A 21,299-nucleotide genomic window follows, 5' to 3' on the forward strand; every position below is an offset into this window, starting at 1 on the left:
GCAGTAGAAAACTTTTTACTTGCAAAATTCTTTTCTTTCCGAAGGGGTAAAGACTAAATGGGAATATATCAATCTGCTTTCAGCTCTGTTAATGAAAGGAAGACATTCCACTATAAACTACAAAATTAAGGCACATAAGTATTATGTGGATATGATCAAGCCAGAATTACATGGTTTAAAAAAAAAAAAAATCTGCTCATAGCAGTTTAAGACCCTCTATGTCCTTCGCAAAGACAGCGGAAACTTTCGCAACAGCAGGAGCACCACAGGAGTCCTTTGAATTTTGACTTTTGGATTACTGCAGTGCACAGCAGTGTGGAATCGGAGCGTTAGGGGAATGTGCAATAACTAACTTCGTGCAATGCACTGAATAAATTACTTTTAGTTTAAATTAAGTTTTGGGTTTTTTTTGGTGTGTGGTTTTTTTTTTAATTAGTTGGTTGTAATAGGGCTTTAAGCTGATCAGGTAGAATTCTGACACTGAAAGTAAATGTTTTCAGAATTCTGTCAAGTTTCTGTTTCTGATACTTTTTTTATTATGAACATGGCTTGTTTTGCTACTGTCTTTGACTTTGCATATAGCTTTATTTAAAAATATAAATAATTATGAAAGGATAGTTATCTGCAAAATTCATAGGATGTTCAAAGTGGAAGTCCATTTAGTTTTTGAGAGCTGGAATGAAGGTATAGGGAAGTAAACTCAAGGGATCTTAAAAAAAAAAGTATTTTAAATTTATAAATAAAATTTACATTTATAAATAAATATAACACATAAATAAAATAAAAATAAATATATTTGAACCTAAAGAGGTCTTGAAATGTGTATTAAAAATTTAGAATTTTTGTTCTAGTATGTTGCATTTAGAAGCTTTGTTCATTTAACGTAAGTTGAGACTCTAGAACTGTATTTTTGTTACTGAATGTGAAAATAAGGTTTTCTTCAGAATTAGCTGAACAGTAATTGGTTGGAATGTTATAGAAGTGTGTCTTAAATCTTTTCTTTTTTATTTCCCCTCCTCTAAAGGTGACCGCCTGCTTTGGACTGTTAGACGGCTGTGGTGATGTATAGTAGTCTGTTGCTGTAAACATCCCCGACTGGAAGCTGTACCAGTTCTAGCTTTCAGTCAGATGTTTGCTGCACCTGGCTATTCTTGGACAACGTCAGAAGGAAAAGCCGTCTTAAATACATATGCACATATCTCCCTCTCTCTCTCTCTCTCTCTAACACTGTTTCTATAGGCACAGTTGAATTGCTTTAAAATGAATTAACCCAATTGTTATTAATAGTGTAGCTATGATTTCTTGAAATCTAGTCTGAAATGGAGATACAAAGCTGTTGCACATGTATCACTCGGAACAGAGTTCTTCACTGCTTTGTCGTATGAGCTATGGAATTGTGCTTCACTGGAACATAACGGCAAGTGGTGCTTAATTTCCTGTGCAGTTACCCATAAACCAGACTTGCTTTATGAATTGTCTGTTTTAGCAGCTTCCGTTACTTAAAACTCATAGGAAAAATGATTATAAATGCTGTCAAATACTTAGCAGGCATTTTATCTGACATGCCTCGCTTTTTGTTGTTTTCTTGTGAAATTCCACGTTCTGAATCTCCTATGAGTGGGTGGTGCTCTTATTGTTTGCAAGATGGATATAACCCAAGGCCAAAATAAACCCTAAGAAAATACGGCAGAGGACGTATTTCTGTGCTAACAATGCATAGTGTATATACTTGTTTGTGGTATGGTCATCTTGGTTTGTGCTACCCCCTGCCATGGCACTACAAGGGTTTATTTTTCATGTAAATAACAGCTTTTGAAAGTACGTCTTCAGAATTAACTTTTCACGGATTCAGTTCCAAAATGACTTAAAGCAGTCATGTCAACAGGAACAGCTATCCGCGAAAAAGCATCAGCGCTTTCCACTTTTCTCAGCGTGGGATCTACACGTGCTGTTTCCTGCATTTTGTCTGGGATTTATTTTCTCCTTTGTTTCTCTCTAGCCTTCTATTTCTAAAGGAATAGCCTGTGTAAGTAATTTCTGCTGCTGCTAAGACAGAAAATATTCAGAAAATATTCCCCCTCCCAAAAAGTTATCTTTTTATTCCTTAACACTTAAAAGAAAAACGGTTTCATTTATTTGATAGTAGTAAGCTGAGGTGGTATTTGTTCAGGGTTGCTACAGCAATACTGTAAAAGAGGATTATGTCAAAAGATACAGCTACATAGAGATGTGAAAGATTTTCTCTTTAACTTACCAGAATTAAAACTACTAGGATTTCTTGATCCTGGGAAAGCCAGACTTACAAGCATTGGAAAGGTAATGATTTTTCAAGCAGGCAGTGAATGACCAAACGTGACCTAAGGAAAAATTTCTTTATTGAAGGAGTGGTCAAGCATTGGAACAGGCTGCCCAGGGAGGTGGTGGAGTCACTATCACTGGAAGTGTTCAAAAAACATGTGGACGTGGCACTTCGGGACATGGTTTAGTGGGCATGGTGGTGTTGGGTTGACAGTTGGACTTCATGATCTTAAAGGTCTTTTCCAACAGTAAAGATTCTGTGACAGCCATTCTTATGTGATGGTCCTATGACTGTAACTATTTTATTTCTCTTACCCGGGTGTTCTGTCTGCTGATGTAGGAACATGTGTGGTGACAGAAGGTACTGAACTTATCTGTTGATCCAGTTCATTGCTAGCACCTCTGCAAAGATTTGTTTTTGAGGCAACTTGCACACTTCATACGATCTCAGTTAAAACCATGTTTTTAAATACTATCTTTGGCTTGATAATTCATGTAGGTGTATTTATAAAAAGGACTTTGAAGCAGAACCTACAGATCTTCATTTCTTTAAAAAAAAAAAAAAAAGAGGTCCTGGTAGTTGTTTTCCAAGCTTTCTTTGCTGTAAATATTTAGCATTTCCTAGTTCTGTATAGTATTTGGACTTAGAAGAAAGGAAGTGTTCTCCTGTAACAAACTTCTGTGAATGATCAAAGTAAACATGTTATCTCATCATCAGCCTAGTAGTCATTTTGATTAGTGTTGTCTTTAGCCTTTCCAGATAACAGCAGTGCTTTTTTATTATAAGCTTAGTTCATGTGCAGTTTGTCATTCCAGTCTTGTGGAATTTTACTGATGTGTACATTTATATTGTACTAGTGTCTAATACATGTACTCAAACAGCTTTTATGTGTCTTCACATGAAAATAAACTGAAGTGGCTTGTAACTGCAGGAAATAAATAAATTTAAGAAACCACACTGCTCTTTTGTTTGTATGAGGGTTTTTTTTTTTGCCAAGTGTTTGAAATACAAGGATCTCCTTTTTCTATACATGAAATACAAAGTACTGAACATCTTAATGTGTCTCAAACATGGCTGTTGTTTGCAACTGAAGAAGCTGGGGTCTCTTAAAGTCTATGTACATCTATGCAGTGATTCCAGGTGAGCTTGCAGCACTGGGATTGCAGGGAAGGGGTGGTGGCAATTTGGCATGCTAGCCGTGCAGTTCTGCTGGGGGGGAGGCGTTGCAGCAACTGTTGCAGAATTAGGCAGCACAGGGCCACAACTATAACAATTAGTTTTGGGAATGGAAGAGGCAGATTTGACATGTCAGCCTGGTGACCAGCAAGCAAGTTACCCTGTCTTGCTAAGGTGAAGCCTGTGACTATTGCTTATGTTGCAAGGAGTCATGGATCGGTTTCTGATGTTCCGCAGTGCATGAATTTTGAAGTGGAGGAAAATGAAAACCAGGGTGGTGGTCCAGAGGCCAGCAGTGAAATCGTGGACACACAGCTAGTCATTCTGGGTGGCTGTTCAGATGCTGTCTATGCAGGTGCAACATGCAGGTACCTCTGGAGATGGAAGCTAGGGAAGAATACGAAGGCCCTCGCTTGCTGAGCAAGTGGTGTGCTTGTGAAGACTGGTGTTTGGGGTCTGGGTCAGTTGCCTGTGGTTTCCCTCTGGGTGATTTTTGAGGATTGCTTAAAAGCAATACATGGAAGTCCTTGGTGACTTCAGACTGGCCTCTGTGAAACGCTGCCTTCCCTTGCTGTGAACTCGCAGCTGCATTTAGCAGAAATGCTTGAGCTTGTGTTTTCCTTCATATAAAGAACAGCTGTTAAATATTTGGAGGTCTTCTCCCCCTTCCTCTGTGTATGAAATAATCTGCATTTGTGAGTCCTTCTCTCCAGTAAATCTGCAAAAACACCTGTTGAGACAGGAGCTTTGAGAAGCTGAGGCTTGGCCCCTTGGCTGATGGAGTTTATTGAAGCATTCTCTTCCTGGACTGCTGAGATCTTTGTTTGAGACTTTAGTCATTAAATTAAACATACCTGTAAAATCTTAAGATGCTAAAGTAATAGTGTTCTGCTCTCTTGCTGTTATGACTAACTAAATCAGTGTGGAGGAAAATAAGAATGAAAAAGATTGAAATAGGAGTACATTGAAAAAGTTCTGTAGGAGGAATGGGAATTAGTTTAAGAAAACAGAACACAAATAGGAAGACGTACAAATGTAGCAAGAAAAGCTCTCGGATTCGGCACACGCGTTGAAATGTTCAACACCACAGTAGTTTATTTTTGCATGAACAGTTTGAGATGGACATCTGTGAGGGCTGTTACCCAGTTTGTGCCACCCCATTCATCTCGCATATGCATTTTGGTGTTGAGTTCAATTTTGAAAATTACTTGAGCTTGAGATTTCTAGAAGGTGTCTACTCTGAACATCAAGGGCCTTGGCAGATAAGTGCAACAGAAGGCAGATCTCCATGGGCTGTGAGAGACTCTTCTTTCTTTTTCCTTCCTATACCTTTACGGCATCAGGGACTGTACATGTATGTTACCATGTTCTGATATTTAGAAGATTAAATGTTAAAAGGAGGTGTTCCAAATTCATAACGTTGGTAAGGCTTAGTAAGTGTTGCATCTGCTTTATATAAACTGTAGCTCACACAATACATTGAAGCATGTCTATGCAGATTCTTTTTTGGATATCTTGAATGCCAATGCTGTATTTTTATTGTTAAGCTAATTTTTAGTTCCTGTAAACATCCTACACTCAGCTATAACAAGTGGTAGGGCTGGGGGGTGGATGTTTACTTCAACTGACTTGGAAAGGCAGCTTTCCTCAATGATCAAGTGACATATTGGCAAGAACGGAATACTATTTTTCAGTAGTATCCAAATAAGCTTATTGTAAATTTAGCTTCTGTGGAAGTAGTATGTATTTCTATAAATGTCTTAATACTGAAATTATGATTTATATTGACTGTGTAAAGACAGACACGTTTATTGTGAAGCAGTAACTGATGAAATGTTACCTTTTTTTAATTGCAAATAAACTGATTATATATCTCTGTCTTGAAAAGTAACTTCTGATGCCCTTAGTTCACCTCGGATACCCTGATGGTAGAGAAATAATCTAAATCTTATACTGAATGTTCAATTCTCCATTGCAGCAGTGATTTATTGCTTGTTATCTACTTGCTCATTGTCAAAGGAGGATTAGATATATTGTGTAATGCTAAAAAAGAAACCCCAAACACACAGATCATTGGAACTACTAAGATTTAGCTATTTCTGTTGCCCTTTATGTCTAACAAAGTGAGAACAATCTAATTTTGATGGGGAAAGTCTGGATAGGAGAACAAGGAATGAGACAAGTGTCTCTTGCTTTCTTTGTAACTTCTTACATCATGTCTGATCGCTTGAAATCGCATTCCTACTAGTGATGGGTGCATCATTAAATGAAGTTTGGCTCTAGCATTTGGAGAATATTAAGTACCAAATTTGACTGTTCAAAAACAACTCAGATATGTTTATTCAAATGGAAGAATGAAGGTCATGGAATTCTTCATCATTGTGAAGCATAATCTGGTTTCTTGAGGGTCATTTTTACAATTTTGTATCCCCGTGAATATTTGAAAGGCTCAGACTCTGAGATGTAACATCTCTTAACTTTCACAATGTATTTAGTCTTAATATCAAGAGGGTTTTTCCTCATTTAAATTCACATACATGAGCACCTTTTTCCTATAGTTAAGCTTTTTGCCATGCTTTTATTTTTGCTTCCAAACTGAGGTGGTGTCTTGAATTTGTAGAAGTCCTTGGTGGGCAGGTCATATGCGATATATGGCAGTGCGAACACTGCATGCAAGGAAATGCATAAAATTCTGTATTTACGGATAATTCTAGTGTATCGGCACTGCACTACAACCGTGTATGTATTGTGTGTGCAGGTCTCTGTATATAAAAAAAGTTCTACTAGATCTTGATTTAGTGCATTTGTTTAATTTGTACAAAACTGAATTCTGCAGTTGGGGTGAGCTAAGGAGGTATGAGGGATGTGAGTTGTCCTCAGGAGAGATCATATAATTAAAAAAACTGATCTCCAGAAAAGAGTCTTCTATGCCCTTCTGTGCCCTTCCCCAGAGTTAAGATGCCTCGTGGCACCCCCAACTATGTCTGAGAGAACTTCGCTCCAAGCTGCTAGTGGGACTCTTCGTCCTGAAAAACGATCCTGCCATGGGTTGCCATGCTTTGGGAATGCCGGATTTTGGCAGCAGGACAGAAGCGCAGAGAAAGCGATGAGAGGCGAGAAAGCTATACCTGTGAATCCGTAACGCACCGCAGCTTTGCTGTCGTGCATTATGTGGTGATTAATGTTGATGTACGCTCTTGACCTATTTCACTAATGATTTCTACCCATGCTTATGCAAAGGAACACGCAGCGTATGCACGTCTGTTACGTCACTGAGCGCAGTGAAACGCGCTTGCTGTTCCGTCTGGATCACCTCCCTTGGTATATTGTGCGGCGCCATGGGGTAGCACCGTGACAAAAATAAAGGGTTTGCGAGCAAGAAGGAATCCTCAAATCAACATTGCCGCCAACCAAAAGGTGTAAAGATTCATCTTTTCTGCAAATGCCTCTATCTGGAGCTGATTTAATTGGTAGCAGGGGTAGTGAGTAAACAATCGGAGCAGAGCAGACGAGGGTGTGTATTTGGTGTTTCAGCAGGTTTGTTTTAAATGCACTTGAGATGTAGAATTCATACTGCAGAAACGTCAAGTATGACCAAAACTGCAGTCTTCTTGTTTTATTATAGAAAGAACAGTTTTGACTGCTTTTGATGGGACACTTGAAAACTAAGTAGGAGTCAAACATTAAAATTAGTGAAACCAGAATGCCTATTGAAGCTTGAAATTTAATTAACTTATTTTGAACAGTTGGAGTTTGCAGGAGTTTGAGTTCTACAGTGGTTTCAGGTTTGGGAGGTTAAGTTTTGTTTAGTTACTCCTTGGATAAATGGGCAGTAGAGCAGGTTATAATGATATTCTTGTCAAACAATTAAAGTAGTTTGGCTCCTCCTAAGGGAGACAACACACTCACTGGAAAGCGTTGGGACCAGTATCATGAGATGACGTGTCTAAAGGTAAGCCAAACTGTTTCGGGATCTTTTGCGGGGGGTGTTTGGCTTTTTAGTAAAGATTTGATAGAAGAATGACTGTTGTGCCTGCGTGCATCCTTCCATGTGCTTGGCTGCACGCACGGGTGTTGTAAAAGTGTAAGCTGCTAACTTGTTTTGCTTTCTGTGAAAATCTTAATTTGAGAATTAAATAGATTAATTCTCATATTGTTTCTCCTCGTCCATATTTACTGGGTAATGTTTGTCATTCTAGTTTGTGCTAAAGTAAAACAAAAAGTTAAACTTCTAACCTAGAATATGTGTTCAAAGATTCCAAGCATAAAATAACACTGCAGAATTTGAAGCTCGGTGTTAAATCACATAGTTCACTTTTTTTCTTCTGTTGCGTTGGTGCTTTTTAAACAGATGAAGCATAATCCCATGGCGCCAGTGATGACATAAAACAAAATTGGATAAATAGCTGGGAAAAGGATACAGTGTGCATGATTTATAAGATTATCTAGAAGTTTTACATAGATATTGCGGCAACGGGAAGTCACAGCATTAGTCAAAAATTAGATTTCTCTTAAACACATAGGCACCGTTAATGGTTTTTTTTAAGGACAATTTTGAAAATATGCATTTACTCTTCTGTTTAATTCCTCCTGGTTTTGTCTTATGCTAAAAATCCAAATGCTTATTTAAATAAAAGTACATCAGTACCCACCTTTCTTGTCTGTTACGGTGTTCGCTAAGATTGTCCTTCTTGTAATTCAGTGCACTCCCTCTTAACCAGCTATGCCGGCTCTAACCAGCTTAGTTCACGTTTTGTAGGGGTTCGCTGTGTGTGGTCAATAAAGGCATCATTAAAACTACTTAAAACTTCCACATAATCCTCTTGAATCACTGCTGAATCCACATGGGACACTTGAAAACTAAGTAGGAGCAAAATGTTAAACAGTAAAACCAGAGAGTCTACTGAAGCTTGAAATTTGATTAACGTCTTATGAATAGTTGGGGTTCGCAGGAGTAGTAGGAGTCTTAACTCTGATGGTGAAGTCTGTTTAGACAGTTCAGGAAAGCTCTAAGTTGTTTGTTATTGTTTTTTTCCTCTGTTAAGGGAGTAGCAGACCCATAACGTGTGCGTCTTTAAAGAGAGGAAAGCCTAACCCACGAAGCAACGCAGAATGAAGGAAACGTAGTTTATGTCAGTCTGGATCATTTGTTGTCCGATAACATCGCGTTCTCAGTAGAGAAATAATTTCCCCTAAGCAATAAATTTTTATCTATCTTAAATCTGCCATTTTAATAAAGTGAAAAATTATTTTTCCAAACTTTACGCAAGCTTTATCTTTGACAGGAAGAAAGGGAGGTGGCAGGGATGAAAGATGCTTTGTGAACTGAGCTGCATTTACTTAAGGTTATAGAAAACATGCTGAAAACATATATATTAAGTGCATAGCTTAATGCATTTTTTTAATAAACACATTTCCCCAAATATTAATAAATTAGTTGAATTGACTAACTACCAACTACTAGAAAACATGATATATTAATAATCTTTTTGGGAGATGTTTCACACTTGAAGTCTAAGGAATTTGTAAGCTAGCAAATCTCTCCTTCTCTGAATTCCAATGTAGAATTAATAGTCAACAGAAATGTTATAGCTGAGTGTGGTTTCACAAAATATTATCTCTTTTTTATCTTCACTGCACATGAAGTCTTGTCTATCCTATTAAACTGTCTGCTGTAGCTTTTGTATGTTGCTTCCTTCCTCCTACCTGCAATGGAGACGTGACATATACCCAGTATTTCCATTCCACCACTACTCTGGTTCTCCAAGCGTAGGCACTTCTCGGTTGTATCGTGTGCCAAGAGTTTTACTGGTCTCGCTCTGTCAGCTGGAGACACAAACTTCATACAGTCACCTTCAGAGAAGCGTTAACGAAATCTTTCTTCTAGTATTAAACAAAGAAACACTCCCTAAACCTTCTTGCATCAATTACAGTCTTTGAGAAAAGCTCATGGAATAGAGGCAGGATAACAAGAAGCAAACTGGATCTTGCCAGAAGGTGGAATCTTCATGAGGAGGGGGCTGGGGAAAAAAAAAAACAACTAATTTAATACAGTTTTCAGGTCAGAGGCACTAGTGTATGTGTGTTGGTGGTGCCAAGGCCAAGAGAACTTCTGTTGGCTTCTGCGTCGAGACACTGAATTAAGTGAAAGCTGCAGGTATGGCTGAGGTAGAAACTCTGAAAAATCACTTCATAATTTTTCTTTGAAAAGCTGAAAAAGGGAAAAAAAAAAATCCAAAAATGGCTATCTTGATGGAAGTAATCTGTTCCCTTTCAGAGAATTGAGGTTTTCTCCTTTGTATCTTAAGTTTACTGCTGCTTCCTATTTTTATTTGCTAAAGCTGATTAACAATCAAAGAACACCAAAAAAACCCCCCAAAAACCAAAAAAACCACCAACCCAAAGCCTGTCATTTTTAAATGTGTAGAGACTTGTTTTCTAGAAAAGTTACATCCAAGTAAGAAACCTAGGGAAGGGAAGGAGAAGCACTAAAATTCAGGACTAAATTTTTTAGAAGATTGTACACGCAGTATCAATTTCAGTTCAGAGGACACTTGCACAGTCTGAGAGTTTTCAGTCAACTGTTTAACTCTTCGAGTAGTTTTGCAATGACAGCTATATGCTAGTAACAGAAGCCCTACTTTGTACATATAGGACTGTTTGCTGCTGCACCTATGTAGTTAGACCAAATCATTTACAAGTTCTAATGGTAAATCCTTAACATGCTACATTTGCATTATGGATGACAGAATTTTTATGCTAATAGTCAACTTTTTTAAGAACAGTTGTTTATAATTCTAATCAAGGAGCATTCAGAAGATGCTTAATTTAGGTTAATATACCTGCTCTGTATTTTCAATAATGTGAGAAATTACTGTTTTCTGCAACGGAGTTATGCGTAAGGGGGGTTTATCCTTATCATATTAGTGTATAATGTATGTAAACAAAAGCTGTTGAATCCAGTTTAAGCTCCAGGGAGAGCAGGACTGGACTTCTTTTTTTTTTTCTTAACTTCTTGGGATGACATTAAAATGCAGAGAATTCTTTAGTTTTGCTGAATTTTGCCATATGAACTTTCTTTTCCATTCTCAATGCCTAAATACCACAGTATGTGCAGCGTGTGCTGCTAGAGGATAAGTGAGTGGCAATATGATAAGAACATTTTCCATTATTTTACTTGTACGTTGTGCTTTATATTGAACTTTGGATCCAAAAATGGCTCCAGATTAATTTCACATGCATTTATGCCAGAACAAATGAAAGTGTTTTAAGCTAAGTGGAAACAAGATACTCGTTTTCTCATGTGGAGTTAATCAGGAACAGTTAGGGGTTTTTTTTAAGTACCTTTTAAGAATTTTTTTTTAAGAACATATGCCTTCAGATGCTACTATTGTCGTTCATGTTCTTACAATATTTGTTTATTTGAAATGAGATGAATTTTTCAAACTCTGCTTCATATTCTGCTGCTTGGTATTGAATTTCTGGAAGTGCAGACTGGTTAGTTTTTGAGTTGCAGGGGAGTGATGTGCCGTTAGTCCATCGTATCTGTTTGACCTGTTCTGGGCACTACCTTGTACCTCTTGCCTTCACAACTCTCTTCGTACCTGAGGGAAGCTTCTGCGTAGAACCAAGCCTGTCAGTACCCGTTACCTCTTCGGCAGAATGGTTTCATTCAGCTGCAGAATGCTTGCTTGTATGCTTGTGGGGTTTTTTACACATTGTATTTTAAAGGCATGTTTTCCTTCAAATTGCAATGTTGAAGAGAAACTTCCACTTCCAAGGACCTGATTACATTTACCTAAGAAAATAACATTACTTACTGAAGAATTCTGTACTTCAGTGAAGTGCTCCTTTACTCTCTTGGAGTCTTCCTTTTTTCTCTCAGGTAGTTCAGGCTCCTACAGAGTTTTGGGTCCAAAATTTAAATTCTAATGATGAGACATATGTCCCCCTACTCCAAACTATTTTGATACAATAATATAAATGCTATTTAAAGCAAGGTTACTTAATGAAGGAACTGATTATTGAATCATAGAATGGTTTGGGTTGGAAGGGACCTTTAAAGGTCATCTAGTTCAACCCCCCTGCAGTGAGCAGGGACATCTTCAACTACCATCAGGTTGCTCAGAGCCCCGTCCAACCTGACCTTGAATGTTGCCAGGGATGGGGCATCTACCACCTCTCTGGGCAACCTGTGCCAGTGTTTCACCACCCTTACTATCAAAAATTTCTTCCTTGTGTCTAGTCTACATCTACCCTCTTTTACTTTAAAACCATTACCCTTTGTCCTATTGCAACAGGCCCTGCTAAAAGTCTGTCCCCAGGACAGACTTGAAAGGTGTCTTCCTTTCTCCACTCTTGTGGCAGGATGCTCTGGCAGTGTTGTAGGGTCCCACCAGGCTTGTGTTGTGTTTCACAGAATCATTAAGGTTGGAAAGGACCTCTAAGATCATCAAGTCCAACCATCAACCCAACACCACCATGCCTACTCTTTGTCTCAGTTTGTACAGAACAAAAAAATCTGAAGCTTCACCCACTTGTACTGAGACGTTCTGGCTCTCGTGCTGTCCAGAGCATTGTTGCTGCTCAGGAATACACCAGCTGGCTGCGTGACTGGAACAAAGAACTGCTTTGACCTAACCATCACTGATCTCCCTTCTTGAAGATTGCCCCTGTAGCCACAAGGGCTAGTTAATTTCTAATGAAGAATTAATAAAAAGGGAGGGAACGGGGAGGAGGAAGTAAGGAGAACACATTTTAGTATGGTCCTAATCACAAAATGGTGTTCCTCACAGCTTGAGATGACCGTGCAGTGAATTTACGTGCAGGAATTTAATATTGCTATTTCTGTAGTAAAGCTTTATGTAGCCCCATGAAGACTGATTAATAAAGCCTGCAGTGTTAAGTCATGTTATCGGACGCACATGCACATACAGATCTGCCCATCGAGCTGCTCAGGGAATACTGGCACGTCACTACCTCCATTGTGCTCTTCCTTTTTCTGAAGCTTGTGGTCCCTACTGTGTGTACCTGAGTGTCAGAAAATGAGAATTACTAGGCTTATGAATTTTTTGGTGATGTTGTGGTGATATAGCTGTGGGGTTTTTTTAAATGGACCCTGTCAATTTTTTTCCAGGAATAAAAACACTTTGGCACTTCCGTTGTTAGGAACAGATGTTTTGGGACTTTATAGAGTGCCCTGTTTAAAAGACACTGAAAGCAAACAGAACAATATGTTTATGACAGATTTATATTTTGTAGGGTGTAGTATTGGTCCTTGAAATTTTTTTTTAATTCACTCACGAAATTAGGGTTCAGAGCTTTGTCCAGACTTAGAAGTAGAGTCTTCTGGTTGGTTCCTTTCAGACAAAAGGAAATGCAGAGTTCCTTTAACTGCAGTAAAGGAATTCTTTGTCTCTCGCTCCTGCTTGTCTCCTCAGAAGTAAAGGAAGAGTTCTCCCTCCCAAGGAAAGAGAATAGGGAAGCAAGTACCAGTAAGGCAAAATCAAAGACCGTATCTTTGGCCTTAGTTTGAGAGTACAGAAAAGGGACGAGGGAATCCTTCAAGTTCAACAAAGACAGATGTATGAAGGACTTTTTTTGCCAGAGCTTCCAAAGTACAAACATTTGTAGACAGTAAACAGAAGAAGGGATTATCCAGTGCACCGGGTAATGTTCACAAGGATCCAGAAAGGTTCACAAGGCCCTCTCTCCTTTTTTGTTTGTCTTACAGGAGATGGCTTTTTGCTTGGTAGGTGAATTCGTTAGATGCACCTGTCTGAAGGCAGTTTTGAAGAGTTGCTGTGACCTCACAAGGGTTATCGTAAGGCTGCCTTGATCTCTAAGGGTTGAGTAAGTTCAGGTTCCCTTTGCTCAGATCAAGGAAGAGGTACAGAATCTTTCACTGCTTTAGACAGAGCCTGTTCTTCACTCTCAGCTGTAAACGTGGAGCAGGGAATATCGTGCCGGTTTGTGTTTTAAAGAATTTGCATTGTTGGGGTTAGTTGCAGTGAGGAATATTTCACCAGGGTCTCTCCTAGGGAGTTCACACGATGGTGTTTCCTTAGCTGCAGAAAGATACCGGGCAAGTCTTACAGACGATGCTGTCCGGGGAAAGAAGATTCACCAAATCCTCTAATTCAGAGAACACTTCTGTGAAGGCCCAAAAGCTTAATTGATATTATGAACATAAACTGTCCCTCTCTGACAACCAAGATGTAATAACAAACGTTACATAGGACTGAGCCTGACCTCGGAGGTTTCTGGACCGGTGGGGATCAGTCTTTATGTAGAACAGTAAAATTTCACAGAGCGTAAGAATCCAAACTTTTTGAGATTCTGAGTAAAAATTTTAAAAAAAGGTTAATTGGGTGCAAATATCCCGCTTACAAATGATTTTCTAATTCTTAAGGATTATAAAGTAATTAGGTGCTTAAGTAGCCTTGAAAATAGCGTTTCCCGAAGTCAGCATGCTACCTGAAAATTTTATCTTCTGCTACTTGAAGGTTTGCCAGTGTGTGGTGTTCTTATGACTTCTGTCACAGAGGTATAACTAAGTATTAAGCAAAAGGAATCGTGAGTCCCGTTTTATCACTCTTGGTTTTAAGTTCATTTGACATACGCAATGACACAGACCTGTGCAACTGACTGGTAAGTAAGGCAGCGCAGGGAAACTCTCTCCTAATTTATTCTCAATATTACAAGAACACTTTAGCATTTTATAAGGATTTCAGGTGCTTCGTAGGAATAGTTTGACTTGCACCCTTGGTAACTTTAATCCTGAGTATTTTTTTTGCTAGTTAAACTTTTGTTGGCTAGTAATACTTAACACAGAGTGGGTAGGGAGAGAACAAGTAATATCTCTTCACTGTAAAATGGAATAAAACTTCCTTTCTTCAAGATATCTAAGAATCAATAGTTTGACCATACTATAAAGTGATTTTTCTGAAGCAAAAATGGGATCTAATTTTACTGAAATACATTTAATATAAGTAGACTTAAAAAAAAAAGTATCGGAGTGGTAGACTTTGCCCATTTCTTTTAAACTAAGATATTAAAAAATGGCAAAAATGTCTACCTCCCCCCCCCCCCAAATGCCCAAACTGAAACTCTGTATTTATTTTCTAGTAAATCATGATGTGACAACATACACAAGCAACCCATCTGGACAATGTCATCTATTTACTGCCACTGTCCTGAGCACAGCTGCTGTTTGGAGTAGCTCCCTCTGAACACCTGTTAAAAATGAACTCATTACCCTTGGAAACCTTCATGAAAACTCTCGCTCTGTGTCAGATCTGATAAGGTTGGATTTTCCATCAGGGTTAGGTGCTGTTCTGAGACAGCCGCCTGCCGTACTGAGCAGTCTACCATCCCACTCCCGTGTTCATATGATGTTTCTCTCTAATGCCTTATGGTAAACACGGTGGGCTAAGGACCTTTTCACTTGTTTACTTGTATCCTTTCTTTCCTGCAGGAATTCTAACAGTGATGGTACGTCTCCCGCTATAATTATAGATACATCTGCGGTCCCTAGAAAAACTTAGTGAAAACAAAGTTAAGAAGTTGTGAGGAATCTTTTCTATGTATGTTCTCTACATACAGCAACTAAATTGATTGGTCTTCTGTAAGCTTTCGGTGCCTAGATTTCCTAGGCTGTGCATAAAAGCACAAATTTCCCAGATTTCTAAAGTTTTTGCTCCTTTCTGAACCTTTTTGAATTTTTGCTACCGCACTTAAAAGTTCCTATTTTTAACGAGCAAATTCAGGAAATGGAAACTTTGGCCATTTCACATCTTTAGTAGCAGACAATAAGTATTTAAATAATCTTGGATGGTGTTTCATGGTAAGAGTAAAGTTTTGGATGTAGTTTTTCATCTTTATTATTCTTAAGACTAGAAAAATCTATTGCATATTGAACAATCAGAAATAATTTCCATACAGATCTTAAGATTAACTTTTTTAATACTTATTTTGATGGCTTAAAGTGCAAAATTAAGGTATTGTACCATACTCTGTATATAGTAGTGGTAAGAAAAATCAAGATCTAGCGAAGCTTTTCCTAGGGCTATGCTGGTAAGAATGTTAGCTTATTACTACTTCAGCTGATGAAGCAGTAGTCAGTATTGTGGGATGCACAACAAGGTCTGCAGTCCCTTATTAAAACAGCCCCTTTAACAAGGTTTTAATTAAACCTCATACCTCTTTTTTCCAATAAATACCTTTTTTATTTTACAAGCAAGCAAGTACTTCCTGTGCATCTGTGAACTGTTGGAGGAGTTTATGCTTTTTAGTTTAGGGATAGAAAAGTTTCCTCCTGTCAATAAGATGCAGACTAAGACTTGAACCTGTCCGATGCACGAGCTGCATCTGTACTGAGAAATACTCTCGCTGCAGGGAGCGGGTCCTTCCCCCGGTTCCTTTCCCACCACCGCCCGGAAGAGTGCACCCGCAGTGCTCAGGGCTGTCCCCTCCAGACCCGCTGGATCTGCGCTTGACTTTGGATCTCCCCCATCACCCCTGCAGTGCCCTGTCCAAAGACAAATACATGGGTGTGTGGTCCCTCCTTTCCTTTTGGGCAGCGCCCGATACCAGGGGGCTGTGCTGTAGCTCTCGGGCATTGGGGCAGGAAACCGCGGCACGTGTTGCGTGGCTGGGGGCGAGGGTGGGGGTGTATTCTGGTGCCCCAGGGCGCAGCGTAGCTTTGCTTGGGTGCTCTTGGAGGACTCTAGGGCAGGAGGAGCCCACTTGGTGGGATAGTTGAAGGTGTTCCTGAAGCAAAATGGACTTAAAACTAGGGGATGACTGGGAAGGAACCAATTCTGCACACGCCAAATGAAACCTCAGGGATGGATATAATCAGTCTAAGAAGTATTTAATGGCATGGACTAACTTGTTCAATTCCAATTGCTCTAGGCTGTTTCTTGCCCTTCTTCCACTAACTCTGCCATTCAGCCCTCCTGTCTTGCCACCAGTATACCCTAGTTAGGTATGTCCATGGTTGTAGTCATCACCATACCTTAATGTGGAGGGATGGGGGAAGACGCTCAGCTGCCTGCTGCTAGAGTAGAGGAAAAAGGAGAATCTCTAGGGCATTGCATGCATTTTGGAGAGGTGGCTGAGAAAGGCTGTCCAGGGATCTGCATGGGCTTGTAGATGGCGGGAAGAAAAGTTGAATTTCCACAGTTCCAAACTGATTGTTGGGGGAAGGAAGGATGTGTGTGTCAGAGGGGCTGAGAAGTGGGTGGGAGAAGCAGACAAGATAGGACAGGAAGGGCTACAGACTTTCATTGGCAGGTGTACTAGGGTTGCATGGCCAGGTTTTGGTAGCGGGGGGCTGCAGGGGCGGCTTCTGTGAGAAGCTGCCAGAAGCTTCCCCCATGTCCGACAGAGCCAGTGCCAGCCGGCTCCAAGATGGACCCACCGCTGGCCAAGGCCGAGCCCATCAGTGATGGTGGTAGTGCCTCTGGGGGAATGGAGTGAAGGTGGGGGTAACTGTTGTGCAATGGCAGCCAGAGAGAGGAGTGAGCATGTGTGAGAGGAGCAGCCCTGCAGCCCCCGGCCCAGAGCAGGAGGGGCAGGAGGGCTCCAGGCACCGGAGCAGAGGGTCCCCGGCAGCCCCTGGGGAAGCCCACGGGGAGGCCGGCTGTGCCCCTGCAGCCATGGAGCTCCACGGGGGAGCAGATCTGCACCCGCACCCGGGGAGGGCCCCACGCCGGGGCAGGGAGATGCCCGAAGGAGGCCGTGACCCCGTGGGCAGCCCGCGCTGGGGCCGGCTCCTGGCAGGGCCTGTGGCCCCGTGGGGAGAGAGAGGAGCCCCGGCTGGAGCAGGTTTGCTGGCAGGACCTGGGACCCCACGGGGGCCAGGCTGGAGCAGCCTGTTCCTGAAGGACGGCACCCGTGGGGGGACCCAGGCTGGAGCAGCCTGTTCCTGAAGGACGGCACCTGTGGAGGGCCAGGCTGGAGCAGCTCGTGAAGAACTGCAGCCCGTGGGAAGGACTCACGCTGGAGAAGTCCGTGGAGGACGGTCTCCCGTGGGAGGGACCCCAGGCCGGAGCAGGGCAGAGAGTGAGGAGTCCTCCCCCTGAGGAGGAAGGAGCGGCAGAGACAGCGTGTGATGGACTGACCACAACCCCCATTCCCCGTCCCCCTGCGCCGCTCGGGGGGAGGAGGGAGAGAAATGGGGAGTGAAGTTGAGCCCGGGAAGAAGGAGGGATGGGGGGAAGGGGTTTTAAGATTTGGTTTTAGTTCTCATTATCCTTCTCTGATTTGATTGGCAATAAGTTAAATTGATTTCCCAAGTCGAGTCTGTGTTGCCGGTGACGGTAATCGCTGACTGATCTCCCTGTCCTTCCCTCCACCCACGAGCCTTCCGTTACACTTTCTCTCCCCTGCCCAGCTGAGCAGGGCAGGGACAGAGCAGCTTTGGTGGGGTCCTGGTGTCCAGCCAGGGCCAACCCATCACACCATGCTGGTAGCTTTTAGGTAGGCGTCAGCTCTTTTTGGAGTGAAGGGGAGGAGATGGAGATACAATGATATTTGAAGCCTTCCCCAAAGCCATCGATGGCAGACTTCAGTTTGCCCTTATGGATGAAAGATCACTATCTAGGCTTTCCCAGTGATAGGGATGAGCTTTCCTTTCCTCTCAGAACTCAAGGAGAGGACCGAAATGCGTATTTCTGTGTGGCAGTGGGCATGTGGAGGTTTGTACTATGCCAAGCTCTGACTTTTCTCAGACAGTTTCAGTACTGAAGCTCTTGCAGACATGGCCTGCATGCATGGGAGCTGCAAGGTACGTGAAGGTTCTGCTGGTCTTTGGAGAGATTTCCTCCTGTCCATCCAGATGGGATATTGGAAAGTCCTAGAGTACCAAACTACCCTGAATTTCTGTTTGAGCTTGCAGCATTTCTGCTAGAAAAATAGGTAAGTGAGGTCACACTAAACTAATGTCTTCCAATGCCTTGACCTCAGTGATAGCTCACATCTATTAATTAGATTTGATGGTTGTTTTTATAGCAGAATAGTAGTGCTGACTTGAGCGCATTTAATCAATCTGTGGTTGTTGTGACTGAAGGACAGATCCTGACTCCAGTAAATTCTGTTACATCTGGGGGACACCACTGATTTCTAAGGTATTTTCTTCTGGCTTTCATTAATATGAATGAGATTATAATCAGGCTTCAGTTATGCTTCAGAATATATCAGGAGATACTAAATATGAACAACTGTAAACAGTCTTGTAAAGCACGTGAAATGTACACGATACGTAAGTGGGTTTAATCATAAACATGCTTTGCAAAATTGACAGCTGAGATATGGCAGGGATGACTAATTTATTAGCATAGTTTCCCTGTATGAACATGAAAACTGAGCTTGTGTATCTTTATTAGATGTTTAAGTGATGGTGGTTGTGTTACAAAAATAAAACCCAAAAAACCCCAAACCCTTGATGTGATGTACTAATGAAAGTAGACTGAGCAGATGGTTGTTAGGGACTGCACTTCATATATTATGCAACTGTGCTGTTCTTTCACAGAAAGAGAAGTGAGGCAGAAAGAAATACAGCTAAACCTTTAAAGCTTAATTTTTCACTCGTTGAAATAACACAAAGAATGACCTAGAGAACACTCCAAAAATAGGGGAAATATGGTGTGCAAGCTAAAAAACGTACTTTCTTTTACCCTCCAATTTGAGCAATTATCTCATTAGAGCACTGGAGTTGCAAATGAAACACACTCAACAAGTTTTTATCAGACAGGAGAGGGGCAGAAAAAAAAAGTCATTCTTGGACCAGAAAAACCCTGGTAGCATGGCCAAGAGAACAATACTTGACAGAGCATACAGTTACTTGGTTTTGAGACATTACACAATGAAACCTGAAGAAACTAGCTTAAACTGAAGGAGTAATAAAACAAGAAATTCCAACAGCTTATACCAGTTAAGGAGTTTAACTGGAGCCTCTGACAGCCCTAGCAGATGGAGCTTAGAGAAATGAAGTCCTCTTCTCTTACACAGACTTCTTGTAGACTATCCAATTCAGTGTTGTTATCATCACATTTCAGTAGCTGGAGTATTCAAAAGAGGAGCAATGTTTCTGATTTTAGGAAAATTGTAAAACTCTTAACTTTTCCTTCAAACATTTTGTGGTATAATCTCTATGCTACCTTCAAAACTCATCTGTAAGAGAGATGGAGGGGTTTTGGTTAAAACAGCCACAAACATTGTGCAGTGCATATGTTTTCCTCCTTGTAAGGAGCAAAGAATTAGCCAGTCAAGCAATATGACTCTGAAGAAGGACTTATTTACAGCTTTTCCCTTTTTAAGGAGGTTTTTCTGTCATCAATATTTACTATGTCAAAGACTGAAGTATCGGGCTGTGATAATTGCGGAAGTTGCAATGTAATATGCAAAGACTAATGAGCAAATCAATGATATGGACATTACACAAGTTAGATACCCTAACTTTTTTATACCGTGTTTCCTAAGTAGGCATATGCTCCTTCATAATGTTGTTTAGATGATTACAGCAGTCCCATCAGTCTCCTTCTGCAGTCAGGGGGAAAGTCTGGATGACCCGAAGACCTCTAGAAGCTGCAGGAAGACAGGCTCTGAAGAACTTAGCTGCAGATTTTTTCCCATATCTTAGCATACTCATCCATACAGAGTGAGGAGAGGAAAGTATGCCCATGCCTCAGTCACTGCTGCTCAAAGCCCAGCATCTTGACTTCAGATGCTGGTGAAAGTGGGTCAGGCGTTGCCTGTGAGCTGAGGACACTGAAAGGTGCCATCTCCAATCCCCAAGAACGGGAGATTCTTTACTTAATTACTGTCTTATGTAAAAAATATCATTAAAAGAATAGGGACAGTGAATGCTACACTTGCAGACTGCCTCAATTCTGTGGTGATTTTGTATGAAAAGAAGCAGTGGTCTTCGACTTAAAAATATTCAGTTGCATGTATTTGATAGACAATTGTCAGAGTATAACTAACTCTGATTAAATAACCGGTTATTTTTTACCGCATTTTTATAAGAAGGTATTTTTAACCAGAAAAGGAGAGCTTCCAATAAACAAACTACTTTTTACTTGCTTATAAGGAAATCCCCATTATTTTTCCTTCTCCTTCTCTGGGTGAAAGTCCTAGGGATATAGTAACGTATATGTACTGTTTCTTGTAATTCTGAAATAGTTTTAGTAATAAAGCAATGAGCACTGAACAAACTTACAGTTGCCTTACCCATTGAGCTTGATGGATAGATGAAGGTGTGTCATATTCTATTTAAGCTTATTGGGGAAAACAAAGCAGCAGCAGTAAATAAACTATAAGACATGCATTTTAGTAGCACAGGTAAAGTGTAGGTGGAAAAGAACGAGGGTAATTGGGTGTGCATGTAAAATATATATGTACATATTAATTAATTCGAGGAACTAAAACTATTTAGGTAGGTAGCAGTGGTGGTTCTCACTTTCCTAGGTGGGAAATGAAGGTATGAAGTATTTAATGACATGCTAATCTTGCAGGAAATTGATGAAGATTAAGAGTAGAACAGTACTCTGCCGAAGCCAAACATGTGATGCAATGTCTAATTAAATCAAAATCATACAAATCATGTAGGAACTGTCAAATTTGCCCAGTTTGCAGCTTGGGTGTATCATGGTTGTCAAATTCCTACTGTAGAGTTAATAAATCAAAACCAGCATGATTGGTGCTGTTTTTCCTCTCTGCTCTACTGTCCTATAAATAGCTCGCTCCTCAGTGAAAGCTGTGGCGGCTTTCCCAGTAGGAATATGATAACAAAGATGTCTGTCTTCTACACCTGTCTTTG

This window comes from Phaethon aethereus, assembly GCF_964289735.1.
Source record: "Phaethon aethereus genome assembly, chromosome: 2".
Classification (NCBI taxonomy): domain Eukaryota; kingdom Metazoa; phylum Chordata; class Aves; order Phaethontiformes; family Phaethontidae; genus Phaethon; species Phaethon aethereus.